Source organism: Talpa europaea, assembly GCF_964194135.1.
Source record: "Talpa europaea genome assembly, chromosome: 1".
Taxonomy (NCBI): domain Eukaryota; kingdom Metazoa; phylum Chordata; class Mammalia; order Eulipotyphla; family Talpidae; genus Talpa; species Talpa europaea.
In genome coordinates this window covers 73,913,378-73,932,836 of record NC_140073.1, presented here as the reverse complement: position 1 = coordinate 73,932,836, position 19,459 = coordinate 73,913,378, and positions in this window count along the sequence as shown.

The following is a 19,459-nucleotide window of genomic DNA, read 5'->3' as shown; positions in this document are numbered from 1 at the left end:
ACTTGGTGGATAAAATGCGCAGGCTCTTCCCAACTTTTCTGCCGTCACCAGCAGCCTCGTTGCTCTGCTCACAGGGAAGATGGTTGAGCTGGAGCCAAGCCTGGATGGAAATGTAAGGGCAGGGATGTGTTGGAGGAGGAGCAGGTGGCAAGCTCACCACCTCCAGGGAGGCATCATGGAGAGGCTGTTCTGGGTCTGGAGGCTTTGGGGGCAGCAAGAAGTGGCAACTTCAGCATGATGCAGAGCCTGGTGGGGGTTTGCACTGGGGATTCACACTCCTGGAGGGCAGGACTGACAGTCACCCCGTGTTCCAGGGCAGCAGTTTCCAGAGCCAGGCAGGATTTGATGTGAACCCCAACTCCACCATTTACTAGGAGGCTTCGAACAAGTGCCTCAGCCTCTCTCCGCCTCAGTCTCCTCTATAGAAACGGGGCCGGGGTGGGGGAGTAATGCTATCCATTAAGAGGACAAGCGTGTTAAGTGTTTAACGCAGAATTGGGCAGTCAGCTCTCAGAAATGTTAACTGAGTGGTACTACTTGGGTCGGATGGTCGGAAACAAGAAAAAGGATGTTTTCTAGAACTTAACTGCCTCCTCACATCTTCCAAAAGTCAGGGTTTCAGAAACTCGTGGACAGGAAACTGGGGAAGTCGCCCTCTAGGTCTGTAATTCCCAACCTCCCCGGCAGAGGGCGCATAACCAGGGCCGCAGAGGAAGACCGCGCGGACCTGCGGTTTCTCGCAGCTCTGCCGAGGCTCCCTGGGGGGGGATGAGGAGCCTTTGCTCCAGAGCAGGGCAATGAGGAAGAAAGAGCGTGGAGTTAGGGAAGAGTGGTCACAAACACCTGCCAGGCTCCCGCAGCCCTGGAAGACAGGGATTAGCCTTACATTGCAGAGATGAGGGATGCTCAGAAGAGAGGAGGTATTAGCTGGACAGTAAATGCCTTGGCCAGGAGACAGCGCTGAGCTGCTCAGCCCAAGGCCAGTGCACTCCCAGCGGCTCTCCGCCCCTTCCATCTTTCCCTCTCCACTTCCCCCTTTTCCTGCCTTCAGTTTCCCTCTGATTTGAGATGTTGTGACCCTGCCCTCCTCCAGACAGGACGCTGACTGCTGCGGGGCTGGGAGATTCAGAGACCAAAGAGTGTGCTGCGGGCAAAGACGGGGCAGCGGAAGGAAGGGAGGACCTTTAGCCCTGAGCACTCCCTGCACCTCATTAGCTCCCTTCCCTCATCTCACTAATGGGAAATAATTCTGGCCTTGCAGGATTATTGTGAGAATGAAATAAGTCAACACAATCAAAGCAGCTGTTGCAGAGCAAGGGCTAAACAAGCATTAGCCCCTTCGTCACCCACTAGGAAAATTCAGTCTTATATTGTCTTTTGATGATTGCATGTAGCTAAGCTTTATTGGCCAATCGATCAAAATAGATACAAGCATTTTCAAAGTCTCCAATTTAATTCCCTTATAGGCCATTTTTGTACTTTGTGCTTACATTAACTTTATATTAAAATTTCTTCTTTCTGAATCGTAATGTCTCTGCATTTGGACCAATGGTTCTCAACTGGGATCACTTTTTGTTCCACAGAGGACATTTGGCAAAGTCTGGATATATTTGGGGTTGTCAGGATTGCAAGGCAGATGTTACTAGTATCTAGCGAGTAGAGGCAGGAGGTGCGGCTAAATATCCTGCAGCCGGAAGGCAGATTCCCACAACAAAGATTCTCACACTTTAAATATCAACAGTGCCTGATCTATGCCATCCCTGAGGGCATGGGCTGAATCCTGTTTAGCTTTATACCCTTCATGTCTAGCACAGAGTATGAGTTCAATAAATAGGCATTGAACAGAAAACAAAGCAGGAAGAGGAGCTGATTTATGGGGAAAAAGAGGGTGTTCATCTGGAGCCATTTAGTTGTCCAGGGATATTGTCACAGGGACTGGAAGTCAGAAGAGAATTTGAAGCAGGACATTCATCTTTGAAATTTTACTGAGGGGCCACCCTGGTGGCACAAGGGGTTAAGACGCAGCACTGTGAATCTATCCACAGCCACTGCAGCACGAGTTCAATCCCCAGTCAGGGAGGTGACCCACATGGCGCAGCAGACCTCTCCTGTCTTGCCCGCTGCTCTCCTCAGCAGCAGATTTCAGTACATCTGCCTGTTCTTCTCCCCACTCTGTCTCTGGTGAATCCTCTCACCCCTACACCTCTGGCCTGTACCCCAGTTCTTGTATGCATAAATAAATAAATCTTAAAAAAAATTTTACTGAGTACTTTGTGTGAGGCTCTGGGCTTGGATGTATAAAAATATAACTCATTTTTACATGTTGGTCTTCTAACTTGCAACTTTGCTGAATTAACTGTAATAGGTTTTTTGTGGATTCTTTAGGTTTTTCTGCACATAATATCTTGTCTTTTGTGGGCATGTCATTTCTTCCTCACCAATTTGGATGCCTTTTATTTCTTCTTCTTACCTGCTGTGGCTATAACCATGATAAACAGAAGAAGCAAAAATGGACATCCTTGTCCTATTCCTAATCTTAGGGAGAAAGTTTTCAGTCACCACTGGACATGATTTAGCTATAGGTTTACTAAATATAACCATGATTATGTTGAGAAAATGTAACAGGGTGATCCCCAGGAAAAGGGGGAGGTTCCAGGTTCCCTGCCCCACCCAAAAGAAGGGTGGAGCTGAGCAGGGAGAAGAAGCTGGAGGGGAGATTGAGGAAGGAAGATGGATAGTGAGACAGAAGGAGACCTGGAGGAGGCCCGTGGAGCAGAGAGACATGTGAAGAAACTACACTTGCTTCTTGGTCTTGGACTGGCTGAAACAGATGTGGGTGAGAGACCCGTGGAAAGGTTAACATGGCAGCTTTGAAGCTGTCCACAGCCTCTCCTGTTTCACCCGCTGCTCCCCTCAGCAGTGTCTTCAGTCCGTCTGCCTTTTCTGTTCCCTGCTCTGTCTCTGGTGAATCCTCTCACCCTCCCATGCCTCTGGCCTGTACCCCGGTTCTTGTATAAATAAATAAATCTTTAAAAAATAATAAATTTCCTTTCCATTAAAGGTCTTAAATGTTTTGTGTTGATGCAGTGGATGGCAGAACCCATTTAGAGCAGGCAGGTTTGGGGGTTCTGGAGTGTCCCCTCCCTGTCCTGTAACAAAAATTCCCTTCTAATCTTAATTAATTGAGCATTTTATCTTGAAAATTCTGGGTTTTTTACCTGTAAGAATACATTTTTTAAAAGGTTTAAAAGCAACATCAAGACATCTCTAATATCTTCCCCCTATAAGATATAAAATAAAATTTTTCAAACATGCAAGAAAGAAAAAAGAAAGCCATTACAGTCAACCTTCCTTCCCACAGTTATCAATGGAAATAATGGCTAGCGTTTAGCTATGAAGTTTCTAAAGAAAGACAGTGAGCATTTCCAGATTTTGTCAAGGTGTCAATCATGGGAGGAGGAGGGGTGGATCTGGTTGTAGTGATGAGTCATAGGGCAAGCGGATAGCTTCTAGGTCAGAATAAAATAGGATCAGCCTCAGAGGAATAAGGAGGCTCCAAAGATAAGGGCAACAAATTCCACAGGGGACTAATCAAACTCCCCCGGACTAGGGGCAACAGGACATTCCAGAAAAAGGATAATAAAGAAAAAGTCTCTAACATTTTTCTTTTTCTTTCTGGCTTATTTCACTGAGCATGATCTCTTCCAGCTCCATCCATGTTGCTACAAATGGCATGTGTTTATCTTTTTTATTGCTGAGTAATATTCCATTGCGTATATATACCACATCTTCTTGATCCAGTCATCTATTTTTGGGCATTTGGGTTGTTTCCAAAGCTTAGGTATTGTAAACAGTGCTGCTATAAACATAGGGGTGCAAGTGCCTTTTTGAATTCATAGCAGGAATTTAGAAAACCTAAATAAGGGACCAGGAAAAAGACTAATTATAGTAAAGCAAAAAATCAAATACAACAAGCAACTATAAACCAGAGACACACTCTGGGGGGTGGCGGCCTGGAGGATAGTAGGATTTAGGGTCAAAATAAGGGGGGCGGAATTGCATGGGGAATATAACCAAAATGAAAATGCATACATTGTGTGAAGATGAAAAATGATGTCAGAATTATATAAAATAAAATACATTAAAAAAAGATAAATTTTAAAAAAAAAGGACTCTAAGATAAAGGCTGGGACACAGAGACTTAATTCTGGGCACACAGACATTAAGACAGAGTGAGTGAGACCACTGAGGACTGACTAATCACAAAGAGACTTGATGGGGCTTTAGAACAATCAGGGAAAGAAGGTGTAAAGTCCCTGAGGCAGGACTCCACCTCAGCTTCCTTGCCCCTCCCTGGCCTGGCTCCACTGACCTGGGAGTCTCACTCTATTTCTGTTCCTTTTCTCCTTAATAAACCTTTTTTCTCTAAACAAATCTGCCTCTTTTCATTTGCTTGCCTGAGCGTCAGCGAAGTTCCTGCTGCGGCTTCATGAGACACCAACCTGGTCTAGTGGCTGGGGCTCAGCGCTGCCCTGCAGCCTGGCGTCCAAGCCTGGCTGGGAGACGAGGCCTGAAAATTACAGTATCAGTGACTTGCAGAGCCCTGTATCGTTTCACCCTCAATGAAGAATACTATGAAACTAGGAGGTTCAGATCTTGCCAACAGAATATAAATGTTACTCAAAAAAGACAGCAAGGACTACTAGTTCTTTTGATTAGATGAATTCAACTGTCAAAATGCTCAGAAAACAGAAAAATCTCCACTGGACCATACAGACATAACACAAGAGACTGGAAACAGAAAAACAGAGAAAGCAAGAAAATCCTCCATAACAAGATCATCTTGGAAGCAGAAAGCAGTTTGAATGGAAAGCTTCATCACACAAAGTGTTAGCTCCTTTGAAGCAGCTTAAATGCAGGTATATCTTTCTGTTCTTGTTTTTACTTTGTTCCTTTATGGATGATTTAAATCTAATCTAATTTCCAAAGTGATTCACAATGAAAAACCAGTAAGACTGTAAACAAAAGAAGTAGAGATAGTTTTTTTTTAATTATTGCAAAAGGAAGAAAAAGAAATACACAAAAGTAACTTCTGCAATTAAGAATGAAATATGAGTCACAATGAGAAACCACTTCATTCTTATTAGGATGGAGAGATGTGTGTGTGTGTGTGTGTGTGTGTGTGCTTAATGGAAAATAAGTGTTGCCGAGGATGTGGAGATTGTAACTGTCATACATTGCTAGTGGAATGTAAAATGGTGTTGTGGGGAAAATAATTTGGTGCTCCTCAATAAGGTTTTTGTTTGTTTGTTTTTTAAAGATTTATTTCTATTTATTTATACATACAAGAAAACTGGGGTATAGGCCAGAGTTGTGTGTATGAGAGTGAGACAGGGCAAACTAGGGTTATTAGGCAGTTTTAGGGATAGTGCAGGAGGGGACCTCTGAAAAATTTAGGGAGGCTTCAGAGATAAGGACAAGCAAGGGAAAGTAACCCATTCCATTAGGAAAAACAAACATGCCAGGACCAAGGACAACATTGTTAACGCTGGTCCTGGTTTCCTTCAGGTGGTAAAGGGAGGCGGAGATTGGAGAAATGGAGAGTGGTTTAATTTATGGTCACATTAGAAGGGCAGCTGTTTAACTTCAATGCAGGGATGCCCATCCAGAAGACTGGGCCATAAATTTAAAGATGCAACTAATGGGGAAAGAAAAAGCTGTTAGATAAGGAATGCGAAGATCCCCACTCAGTAGCAAATTAAGTGAGACAGGCGAAAACTAACCAATCACAAAGAGACTGGTGAAGTTTTAGAATAATGAGGGAAAAAAAGGTATATATTCCCCAAGACACGACTCTACTTTGGCTTCCTTGCCCCTCCCAGGCCTGGTTCCCTGGCCTGGGAGTCCCACTTTATTTCTGCTCTTTTTCTCCTCAATAAACTTTTTCTTCTAAACAAACCTGCCTCTTCTCGCTTGCTTGCCTGAGCGTCTGCGAAGTTCCTGCTGCGGCTTCGTGAGACACCAACCCATGGGGGTCTAGCGGCTGGGGCTCAGCGCTGCCCTGCAGCCTGAAATCCGATCCTGGCTGGGAGACTAGGCCTGACAATTCCGGTATCAAGAGGATTCACCAGAGATAGAGTGGGGAGCACAACAGGTAAATCTACTGAAATACACTGCTGAGAGGGGCAGCGGGTGAGACAGGAGAGGTCTGCTGCGCCGAGTGGGTTAGCTCACTGGCCGGGGATTGAATTCAGACCACAGTGGCTGGTGATAACTTGATAGCTCTGAGACTTTAATCTCTGCACCACCAAAGAGATCTCATCTCCTTAATGAGTTAAATAGAGTTTCCATGTGACCAGGCAATTCCACTCCTAGGCATAAACCCCAAGAAACGGAAAACAGAAACTCAGACTATTACTTGCAGGCAACATGCAGGCACACTGTTCATTGCAGCATTAGTCATAAAAGCCCAAAGGCAGAAACAACCCAAGTGTTCGTTGACAGATGAATGGTTGAATAAAATGTGATCTGTACATTGCAATGGAATATTATTCAACCATGAAAAGAAATGAGACTTTGATATATGCTACTGCATGGTTCCTGCCTCATCCAAGCTCCTTTACTCTCATTTACATCAGTGGAATCATCACCCAAATGGCTTCCTTCCTCCAGTTTAGTTCCAAAGTTAATCCATCATATAAACTGCTGGTAAAATAATACTCCCAAATACACAAACCCAGCATAGGGAAAGGCTGGTGGTGCAGGCCTTGGTACGGCCTCTCAAACATCCATCATTATGTGCCAACATTCTTGGGGTGAGGTGGGGTGGGATGGGACACAGGGTATAACTGCAAAGGGACAGTCAAAAGTTCATAAAACAGCTATGCATGTAGTGAACTCAGGTCACTGTTTTTTACAACAACAACGAAAAAATACAGAATGTTTGTTAAAATAAGTTACATTCAAGGCCTCCCTGGTGGCGCAGGGGGTTAAGCACTTCACTATGAAGCAATCCGCAGCCTCTGCAGCATGAGTTCGATCCCCGGCCGCCAGGGACCTCCCCACATGGTGCAGCAGACCTCTCCTGACTCGCCTGCTGCTCCCCTAAGCAGTGTACTTCGGTTAGTCTGCCTGTTCTGTTCACAGCTCTGTCTCTGGTGGATCTTCTCACCCCCCGCATCTCTGGCCTGTACCCCAGCTCTTCTATACATAAATAAATAAACCTTTAAAAATAAAATAAAATAAGTTACATTCAGAGTGATTTCCAATTACTGGCATCAAGTGTTATCATGTGATATCTCCCTTCATTCTCCCAACACCATCACCTGATCATTGTCACCTGCTCTTCATCACCCTCTTCTGCTGTGAGATACCTGGTACTCTCCTTTCTCATGCTTGTGAATACTGGGTGTCTCAGCCTGGCCATCAGCATTCTTCCAAATGTAGTACCTGACCACAATCTAGCTTATCCCAACCACACATCCATTGCCCCCTCACCTGCCTAACAGCCCTCATCCTCCATGAAAAGGTATCTGCTTTCCCCATGTTAAACTATTTCACAAATCAGGGAAGTTCATTCTCAAATTGCTTGAACAATTCCCTCTTCCAAAGTCATCCTGTGTTTTTCCTCTTTTTCAAATCCTGCACAATGACAATCCCAGCTCTCACTGCCTCCTGGAAGGTCTCTGCCTCATGACTCACACACCATCAATGTTTTCCTGTTAGTCATTGTCTTTTATTGCCACTGGAGTATTGAGTATGCATTTCTTTGGTGTCTTCTGCCTCCCACCTGTTCAGGTTGCAGGCCTGGGCCCTAGGGCTCCAGTATGGAGATGGAAAGTAGTATGCAGGAAACTCAATGCCCTATGACTTGGGGGAACATCACCTTCCAGGGCAAAGGCAGGTCTGGCCTGAGGAAGAAGCTCAGCCAGGACAGTCACAGCTCAGCCACTGGAGGGTCCTGAAGCTGAGGGGACATTTCCAGACTCAAGTTGGGAAAAGAGGCCAGAGCTTTGTATTTTGGGGCTCATGGCTGAGGGCTGCTCCTAGACAGGGCTGGGACCTTGCGCCAGTGACTCATTCAGTTTGAGGCAATTCCAGAAAGAGCTGGGGGTGGAGGACTATGTGCTGCAGCTTCCCCAGCAGCCAAGGGCACATCGACTTCAGCCCCTGACGGAGAGTCTGAGCATCAACACAGAGACCTTTGGGGAAAGGAGAGAAGAAAAGGGGACATGGAGGGACATGAGGAGCAAGGAAAGAGCCCGTCACATCAACTTGTGAACATTTGGAGCAGAATGTGACAAGCAGTGACTCTATTATGGAGGCAAGGAGGCAAGAAGAAGGCTGTGTAGTGACAGGAGACACCCCACCAAGGGGCGCTACCCTGGTCCCCCTCGGCTGGGCTAGACCTAGAATCCTTTCTTTCTTTCTTTCTTTCTTTCTTTCTTTCTTTCTTTCTTTCTTTCTTTCTTTCTTTCTTTCTTTCTTTCTTTCTTTCTTTCTTTCTTTCTTTCCTTCCTTCCTTCCTTCCTTCCTTCCTTCCTTCCTTCCTTCCTTCCTTCCTTCCTTCCTTCCTTCCTTCCTTCCTTCCTTCCTTCCTTCCTTCCTTCCTTCCTTCCTTCCTTCCTTCCTTCCTTTCTTTCTTTCTTTCCTTCTTTTTTTTTTCTTTTTTTTTTTTTTTTTTTTTTTTGTGGGGAACCGGTGCTGCATTGGCTGCGGGCAGCCTCGCAGCCCAGCGCTCAACCGCTGCACCACCAGGGGAGGCCCTAGAATCCCTTCTTTCTCCATTCAGAGACCATGCATCCAGCCTGTTCAGTATCTGCAGATGCCGAAGGAAAAGTGGGTGCAAGAAAAGAAACTTGAAACGCTTCTGTTTTCTCTATCACCCTGAGAGACCAAAAGAAAAATTCATAGAAGAAAAATAATTCAGCATGCAAACTACATTTTTAATGGTCAAAGTTAGGTTTGCTTAAAGGAAGACTATCCAGAGACCAGACTTCCTGTAAAGCCCAGAAATAAGTTCAGACTTTTCATGAGTCAAGAGTGTGCCTGGAGGCGTGGCAGACCTCTCCTGTTTCATCCGCTGCTCCCCTCAGCAGTGTATTTCGTCAATCTGCCTGTTTTGCTCCCCGCTCTGTCTCTGGTGAATCCTCTCACCCTTCCGCGCCTCTGGCCTGTACCCCAGCTCTTGTGTAAAAATAAATAAATCTTTAAAAAAAAAAAGAGTGTGCCTGGAATGCGTTGGAATCAGAAATTATAAACATCAAAGACAGGAGGAGGAGGTGTTGTAATGACTCTCTCCTACCCGCCACAGGAAATCAAATTTCAGGGAAGAGTAAGATCAAAACAATAGCAGGGAGGCAGGGAGGAGAAAGAAACTCGCAGAAGAGCCTCGTGAACCAGCCGCTGGGCCTTGCTTCCAACTTCTGAAGGTCCTTTGGCAGCCCGGGGCCACACCAGGAAATGGGACCCACTGAGGCCTCTCTCTGCTGCTCAAGGATCTGAGCTCCTCTCAGCAGCCTGGGAGGAAGGAAAGGCTTTCCAGAAACTGTAATACCTTCTGCCCCAGGGGGTCTTGGGGAATGAGAAGCAAGATAGTGAGTGAGGAATTTTCCTTAGCATCTATACTTAAGCCCATACCTTTTTCAAACTATCTCATGCTTTTCTCCAAAACTTTGCAGCTGAAATTCACCAATAAAATGCCAAGATCTTTCTATATGACTATATTCATCCTATACATCTACATATGAAACTTACCAGACATCCTGTCTTATCTATTTTTCAAGCCATACTGCTCTCAATGAGTTGTTTCCTAATTGACCTTTCCAAATGAAGAAACTTGGAATTCTTTGATTCTTTTTTTTTTTTCCCTATCACTTTTTTCTTTTGTTCCTCTGGAGTCAGAAATTGCAACTGTTCGGTTACAGGATGGGGTTAAATCACCAAGTTCCTGCGGCTCAGAGTAGGTACAGGATGTTGATGAGCCCGCAGGAAAGTGAAGGATAAATGCATATGTCTTTAGGGCCCTCCTTCCAGGTGATGTCTTCTATGAACTGCTAAAAAAAAATGCAGAAAAGGTCTCGAGAGACACACCCTGCTCCATATGCCTCCTTTCTTCCCTACCTTATCCTGCTTTGTTGCCCCCTCGCCTTCTGGTGGCAACCCAGCAAGGGGGGAAGGTAAGCCAGAGGGAATAGACCCGGTGGGAACAGATCCAGGTGCCTGGATGACACTGAATTGGGCAGGCCCCGCAGTCGCCCTGGGTCCACTGGTATGTCCTGTTGGTGCCGGGTCCTGCAGTCAAGGGTGGTCTTCAGCATTGTCACTGTCTGGAGAATTTTCAACTCTAGACCAATGGTTTTTGCTAAGGTCTTTGCCTTTGTGAGAAAAGAGGAACTTTGTAAGGGTTAAGGTTTGAATGCATAGGAATTTTTTAAAACTACCTTTGGTCATGTGAAAGAAAGCAGCAGGGAAGGGGAAAGAGCCCATCTGCTAATGAAAACTCCCTGAGTAGTAGGAGGAACAATTACTCTAAGGCCCTCTCTCTTTGCATTCTGCAAACAAATTAGCTTCAACACCCACACGATGAAAAAACAAAGGCCAATTATCCCTGCATGTTTCCTTGAACACATTTTCTCTTCTCCATCACCATCTGATCATCTCCACTGCTTTGATCACAGGTTGGCGACTAGCCCACTGCTTATGAGGGAAGATTACTTCTGCCCACTCTCATTCTAAAGCAGAACCACAGCAGTGGGGAGGCTGGGCCAGCACAAGCTAGATCAAGGCCTTCCTGTGTGCTGGGTGGGAAAAGTCCCCATCTCCAAACCCAGAGAGTGTGAGTCTGGTTGGCTGAGGACCAATGACAGTAGTTTCTGGCATAGGAGAGGAACATGCTTTTAATTGTCAAATTTCTATGTAAAACAACTGAAAAGGTAATTAAAAATCATTTCATGAAGGCAAACAACACTGTGGGATGTGTGAATGTATAGGGGATAGAGACCCCGATTTATTTCCAACTCTTAGATATAATGAGGTGCCTGACTGAGACTAGCCCCCTTGGTTTTTATAGCTTTGATAAAGGTAAGCAGTGGGTCTGAAGAGGAGACAAAGCTCTTTTAAAGTTGCAAACAGTTTTTGGTTTCTCTGGAGGTGGAAGATTAGATTTCATGTTTGCTGGCAGGCAGTTCCTTTCAGCATTTGGTTATGCAAAGGTAACGCAGCAAGCTTTCTGGAATCCACAGAGGTGGAAACTGCGTGGTCCCATAGAAGAGCTTGTTCACTGCTTCCTGATGACCTTGTTCTCTTTGGGGGGAACAATTCTGCCACATGTGGGTTTAGACTATACCAACCTCAATTTTTTTCCAATTTTTTTCTTTGTGTGTGTGGTGGGGGGGGTTGGGGGCTGGGGCCGAGAGAGATTTCTACCCAGTCCTAACTTCTTCACTGACTACATATTTGTTTTTTTTCTGTGTTTTTTTTTTTTAATTATATTCCTCCCTTATCTTTTGCCTTTTCTTTATTTCTGTCTGGCTTCATGCTTAACAGATCCCTTCTCCTCACCTCCTGTGATCAAGGGCGTCTTCCCTGATGTCAATAAACATGTTCAGCTGTTCTCTGTCTTCAGTGAGCCGGTTCTTGGTTCTCTTCTTAGCTTTCTCCATTCATTCCTTGGTTCTCTCTTCCATGGAGGTTTCACTAAGCCACATCATCAGGCACCGTGCAGATGCTGGAGGGAAAGCAGAGGGACTCAGACATGTCCTCAGGGCCCCTGCCATCTCCTGGAGGGGCAAAAATGTGTCCCTGTCTCAGGACTGGCTTCAGGGGCCAGAGCAAAGGCAGTGTTGTCTGGGAGTGGGTAGACAGTGGGGATCATCTTCTTCTTTTTTTTAAGATTTATTTACTTATACAAGAACTAGGGCACAGGGCAAAGGCGCAGGTGGGGGAGAGAATTCACCAGAGACAGAGTGGAGAGCAGAACAGGCAGATGACCGAAAACACTGCAGAACACTGTTGTGCTCTCCCACTCTGTCTCTGGTGAATCCTCTCACCTCCTGCATCTCTGGCCTACATTCCAACTCTTTAATGCATAAATAAATAAATCTTTAAAAAAAAAAAGACATTCATGAACAAGATCAATGTTGCATGTAAAATAAATTTATTCAATAGAAGGCAATAGAATAAATGCAGAGAGAAATGACAGAGAAAAAAGTATGTGACAACAACTTTGAAGAAAACCCAATCTCTTATTACTTAACATTGATTGACAGTCATAAGGCCAATGCCCAGATTCCTGGATAAAGTACTTAAGAAGAGGTAAACAACATCTACACAAGGATATATAGATAATAAATCACATCACATGCAAAACTGTGACTCAGAGCCACTAAAAAAAGGCAAATTAAAATATGTCATTAGATAACAGTCAATCATTTTTTTCTAATGATAAAAAGTTAATTTTGGCAAGGTCATCATCTGTCCCTCTTGTTTCTCCAAAACCTGGACCAAGAGAACAGAGAATTGATTAAATCTCTGTGAGATACAACTTCGAAATATCTAAAAAGAACAACCACACTGTTCCTACATTTTAACTCAGATATTAAATTTAGGAGAAAATGTATCAAGGAAATAATCCCTAAGGGGGAAAAGAACTCTGCTAATCATAATGTTAAAAATCAGCAAATCAATGCCTGCTGAATACTGTGCAGAGTCTGAGATTTTATCGTACTTGCAAGTTAATAAGCTAGCCTGTTACTGTTTCATAGACGCAGTCTGAGGACATGAGACTCCTGGGCCAGAAACAAAAGATTTTATTACTCTAGGCAAAAGCTTTAGCCAAGCCTCCCTGGTGGCTCAAGGGGTTAAGCAATGCACTAAGAGGCAATCTGTGGTCTCTCTGGCACGAATTTGATCCCCAGCTGGCTGGGAGCAACCCACATGGCACAGCAGACCTCTCCTGTCTCGCCCACTGCTCCCCTCAACGGTGTATTTCAGTTAATGTGCCTGTCCTGTTCCCTGCTCTGTCTCTGGTGAGTCTTCTCACCACCCACACCTCTGGCCTGTACCTCAGCTCTTGTATGCATAAATAAATAAATCTTAAAAAAAAAAAATTGCAGTCAGAGCTCCATGTTCATTTGTGCTGGCTCACCAATTTCCCTATGTCCCTGGGGGTGACTAAAAGGGCCACCGATAGGAAACACCTTTTTTTGGGGGGGTTGGTCAGGCCATTTTATTGAGGGGCTTGGAGGAAGGGTAGAAGGGATGGGGGGGTCAAGATCCAATGTCCTGGTAGAGATCTCCCTAACTCCCCAGCTGCAGAGAAAGATGGGTTGAACCACCTCTGTAGTAAAAGGAAGCAAGCTTATTCTTTGCCCAGGTAGAGAGTTTACCTCATGCTTGAAAGTCCCTTGTTACAAGCACAACTCTGAAAAATGGCCTGGAGAATGAGAAGTCAGGGCCTCGTATTCTTGACACGCCCAACCAAAATATGAGTAAGTGTTCATTGTACCTCTCCCAACAATGTCTCATTCATTCATTCATTCATTCGTTCCGCAAATCCATTCAAATTAGTTGCATCAGCTTCTATGTGACAAGCACAGATCTAGCTGTTAAGGATACAGTGATGATACATTCTTTGCCCAAGAAGAGCTTACAGTTTAATGGGGGAAGCAGAAAATAAAAGGCAATTCAGTAAAAACATGATGCCACTTCTGTGAAGTGTTGAGAAGACAAAGCCAGATGGAAGACAAGTGATGCCTTTAGAGAGAGTGAATGACTGTCTACCGATGGTCAGGGAAGGTCGGCCAGATGGTCTGGGAAGGGTGACCCTGAGCAGAAACCAGAATGAAGTAAGTGAATGAGCCCACCCATCTAAGGAGGAGGCTCTTGACAGGGACCGGCACATACACTAGCCAGGAGAATGAGTGTGCTCCTCATGCTCAAGGAACCAGTGTAACAGGGTGGTCCCTTGAGAAAGGGGAGTGCTGGAGACCAGCTCCAGCTAGAAGTCGTGTCAGGGATCTCAGAAAACAGAAGATGGCGTCCATGAAGTTTTTCGGAGGGCTGAGGGGAAGTGGAGTGAGGTAGATGAGGTAATGAGGAGACACTGACACTCTCTCTGGTGCAAGTATCTCTTACTGAGGGTCTCAGCAGGTCTTTATTTATACCTTAAGGCAAGTGGTGAGGTGAGATTACATCAGCATAAGCACCAAAGCAGAACAGAGACAATCATTACATATTTTCTCATGAATATACAAAGACCCTCTTGATCTCATACTACAAAAGGACACTTCTTTAATCTGATTAAGAAGATCAACAGGGACAATTACTCTCCTTGGTACAACTCATTTTCTAACATAATCAATTGTCTAAGACAGTACAATGTTCAGTAATAATCAATCATCCTGTCAAGCCTTCCTGATTTTGGGGTGGACATGAAAGTCCATTGTTAGGTTATATTACTAAAATCAACCCATCCCCTAGTACTCAATTAATCTAGCCTGTAATCAATTACTTCAAAGTGATCTAAAGTAACTCATCAATACTGTTTTAGTTCTACAGAAATCTAACTTTTAACTAGAAATACCTAACCTCCACACAACTTGCGAACTGTTAACTCTTCTCATACACCAGAAGATGTACTATTGCCACAAACAGGTACCCCCCAGGTTAGGCTATAGTTTCCAAGCACAGCTGGTTCAGGGCAGCTTGTTCTCCATAGTTCTCAGGGCCAAAACATTTCTTTCCTAACTATACCTTTAGCATTTTGTACTTTCTTTGATACTGATTCAAGTGTAAGAACAATAAATCAATTAACGTCTAGGTCTGAATTGGGTTTACACAAGCCAATTAATAACTAACTTACTTCAGCATTAACCAAGAACAAAGAGGAGGGCATTAGCAGGTGTTGCCATGGAGACTCCCTAGTTCAGATCTTCTTTGGGAAGTGCTGAACTCCCCTCTTCTGGGAAGCACAACTTTTCCTCTTCGGGGGAGCACAGGAACTCCCCTCTTCTCAGGAGTCTCCCCCAATGCCTGGACCATGTCAAGAGACAGCATTTTGCGAGGCGCAGACTGCCACAGGGGAGGTTCCAGGTTCCCTGCCCCACCCAAGGGAGGGGAGAGCCAAGGAGGGAGGTGGAGAAGCTGCAGAGGAGACTGAGGGAGGAAGGAAGCAGGATGGAGCCAGAAGGAGACCTGAAGGAAGAACATGGAGCCTAGAGACACGTGAAGAAACTGCGCTTGTCTTTTGGTCGTGGACTGGGTGACACAGATGTGGGTGAGACCCATGGGGAGGTGACCATGGCAGCTTTTACCTTGATTTTGATTTTGCTCTTTTCCTCCCAAACTTGTCTGGCTGTTTCTGACTCTTATATCAGTCCCCACCACAAAGTGCCTTAGATTTGTGGCAGGCTTTTGGGCCTCAGTGGCCCTGCATAGGGCCAACCCTCTTTGGCTGGGCATTTACCACAATTTGGGTGCTTGATTTAGAAACCACATTCTTTGTCTTTTCTGTATTGCACACTAATTGTATTAAAGTTCCTTCCCATTAAAGGTCTTATATGTTTTGCGTTGATGCGGTGGATGGCAGAACCTGTTTAGAACAGGCAGGTTTGGGGTTTCTGAGGTGCCCCTCGCCCTGCCCTGTAACGCCAAGAGGCCAGGTGGCTGAGCGCACTGAGCAGAGCAAGGCTGGCTTGAGATGAGGATGGAGAAGCCCAAGATGATTTGTAATTAAGAAAACACAGTTTTCTAAAATGCAAAAATTCAGACTTTTTACATAAAAGAATTTATATGAGAGTTCAATGAGGGCCTCCCTGGTCATGCAAGGGGTTAAGGCACAACCTGTGATGCTGTCTGCAGCCTCTTCAGCACGAGTTCGCTCACCTGGCTGGCCAGGGAGCAACCCACATGACGCACCAGACCTCTCCTGACTTGCCTGCTGCTCCCCTCAGCAGTGTATGTCAGTCATTCTGCCTGTTCTGCTCCCCACTCTGCCTCTGGTGAATCCTCTTGCCCCCTGCGCCTCTGGCCTGTACCCCAGCTCCTGTATGCATAGATAAATAAATCTTTAAAAAAATAAAGAAAGAGTTCAATGAGATCACAGTCCAGTGCATGGAAAGTGGTTTGGTGTCTTGGACAAATAGGGAACAAGGGGTCAGAAGAGCTGAGACATTCCTCAGGCACAAGGCAAGTCAATAAACACCTTAGTCTCTCCGTCTGCAAATGGGAATGATGCCTACAGCAGGTATGGGTAAAGTGAAATAAAGTATGTGAAAATGTTTTGTTGTTACAAGTATTTGAGAGAATAAAAAAACTGTAAAGATTATGATCGACTCAAAAGATCACAAGGTTTAAGCTAGAAGTTAAAAATAGCTTCGGTTGTCATCGTTTATTGAACACATACTCAGTCCTGTGCTGCTGGCCTTATGAATGTGGTTTTGTAATAAGCTCCTGACAGGTATAATTACTCTCATTTGTTTTTGTTTTTTTTTTTTTAATGCAAAGGTATTTCTCTTTATTGCATGTTTATGCAACTGCTTTGTAAACATGATTCATCACATCTTTGTTTTGTGCTTTTTTCAGACTCATGGTTCTTTGAAATATGGACTCAGTCATGATTTAAATTTTACTTTTGTTTGTTCTTCATTTATTTTTAATGAACTGCCTCTTACAGAAAAAAAAATAAAATCAAGGTGTCAGCAGTGCTCCTTCCAGAAGTTGTAGGGGAAAGTTTGTTTCCTTGTCTTTTTCAGTAGCTAGAAGAAGCTTCAGTAGCTTCCTTGGCTTGTCACTCCATCTACCTTTAGAGCTAGGCCTGTTGAGTCTTTCTTGTGATGCCATCTTCTCAGTTCTGATTCTTCTGCTTCCCTCTTCCTGATTTAATGGATCTTGTGATGACACTGGGCCCACTGGGATAATCCAGGAGAGTCTCCTAGCCTCCATACTTTAAAGTCAGTTGGTGAGCAACATTAATTCAGTCTACAACCTTACTCTCTTTGTCTCATGCCCACAGTTTCCAGAAGTCAGGTCCTGGACATCTCTGGGAGGCTGGGGAAGTATTATTCTACCTAGCACAGATCTGCAGTTATGTTTTTTCATATCTATACATCTGATCTCCCCAATTGGTGGTAAGCTCCTATGAATGTGGAGGTAAATCTCATATTTACTAGCACTGAACAATGCCGACAAAGCGGCTGTGCTAGTGGGCCACTGAATTTCCAAGGTGACATGAAAAGACTAACTTGGAAAGCAACCTGATTCTTACCCAGGGGCTCTCTCCCCTGCACCACTTTGCATCAAGAAGTGCATCTTAATTCTGACCTATCTGGCAGCGTAGGTGGCCATGTTCTGGCACCTGATCTGCCATATGAAAAATCAGCCACCGGGTGGCAGCACTGCAGTCTCTCAGGCAGTTGAGAAGCCTTGTGATGTTGTCCAGAACCATCTCCTCCCTCAAGTAACCTTCCTTCAGAAATTGTACATGAGAGTGCACTCTTTCACTGACAGTCGCATATCCGCTCGCTTGTTTTTTGACGTTTGAAAGGTCCAGGTTCAGGGTATTGTTTAAAGAAGTTTTTGCAGCTTTGTAAGGTTCCCAAGCATCTGCTGGATTAACTGTGATCCCCATGTAAATACTAATAACCCAATTATCTAGAAAGTATTTATCCACCATCTCCCTCATTATTGCTTGATGGGTGTGCAGGATGGAGGGCTCGAAGTAAAGAATCACGTAGAGCGTGGCTGTTTGCGTGGCCAGGGCTGTGCTGCCATGGTCCGGCAAAGGATAGGCGGAGACCTGGTTATAAATATCGTCAGATCTTGGTCGACCTATGACCATACTGATGAAAGATTCATTGACAGGCACTCTCTGGAAGTAGCTCTCGGGGTAGTTGGGTGGTCTTTTGGCTCCTGCTTGGCTGGAATAACCTGTACTTTGAATCAGTTTACAATTAGCATCCATATTTGAGTCAGCAGAAGATGGGGCAGTGCCGTTATCTGTAGTAGGAAACCAGCATTTTCTCTCTGACAGTCTTTTGCTCGATGACCAGCAACATAACTACATACAAGTACAACGCTTCACAGAGAAGTCGTTTTCCTTCTTCATTGAGAAGCACAGTTTCTAAGGTTTGCTGAATGTAAACACCTTCATTGAGATCATCTAGATATCTGTTTAAGTCTACAATATATTTATGCACACTCTGAAATGCTAAATAAAATCTGGTCACAATTTCGATATTGTTTTCATGAAATTCTTCATCTAAATCCTGTAGCTCTGGTTTAGCTTCAGCTTGCTTTCCCATAACTCTGGACCTTTAAAACAGCTGAAGTCAAATATGATATTCCATATTTCTGTTGATCAGCTCCGTCTTTTAACCTGAACACAGCAGGAATAAACTCTGAGAGCCTCAAAAATTCGGCAATGATGGCATTGCCACAGAAAACAATCCTCAGGATGGCCTGGCCACAGAGGTTGTTCTCAGCTAGGAAGTCCAGCATCGCGAGGATGGATCTACTCTGTGCCCGGCCAGTGGGAATGTTTAACTGGCTTCAGAGCTGAGGTCTGTAAATCACGAGATGAAACCAGGTGTGCAGATAGGCCAGCTGCTCCATTAAAGAACCTGTCACCAGGCAGCACCAGAGTGGCTGGGCAGGGCCAGCGATGTGCACCAAGTGGGCACCAAGGGGCACCCCTTGCGGCCCCAACCCCAGCTTCCGCCCGCCCTTGCCACCCCGCCATCACATGATCAAAGGGCTAGTCTCATTTGTTAAGTGAAGAAATGGAGTCTCGGAAAGTCTAAGTGGCTCAAAATCTCTCAATTTATAAAAGTTACAATATAAAAACTGTGACTGTGAAAAGAACACATAGTAACATGAAAAGTGTTCAGAGAAATCTGCAAAATAAAAAATTAATTTTAGGCATGAAAAATGTATGTGGGTAGAAGCAAAGACAGAAATAAAAGCATACCATGCATCTGACTGATGCAATATGAATGCTTTTACATTTTTAATATTCTTTGTTCTTATAATGTTTGTCAAACTGGGGAGGATATTATAACAAAAGTAATTCAAAGACTAGTCACTAAAATTTCTTCTAAAATATTGTCTTCCTGGGCCTCCCTGGTGGCACAAGGGGTTAAGACGCAACCTATGAAGCTACCAAAGCCACTACAGAATGAGTCCAATCCCTGGCCAGGGAGCTACCCACATGGCACAGCAGACCTCTCCTGTCTCCCCTGCTGCTCCCCTCAGCAGTGTACTTCGGTCAATCTGCCTGTTCTGTTCCCCACTCTGTCTCTGGTGAATCCTTTCACCCCCTGCACCTCTGTCCTATATGCCAGCTCTTGCATGCATAAATAAATCTTTAAAAAAAATAAAACATTGTCTTCCTCATATCAATGTTCTCTAAACTTTCCAAAATCCAGCTTTCTCCAGTATAAAGTCAACATACTCTATGTTC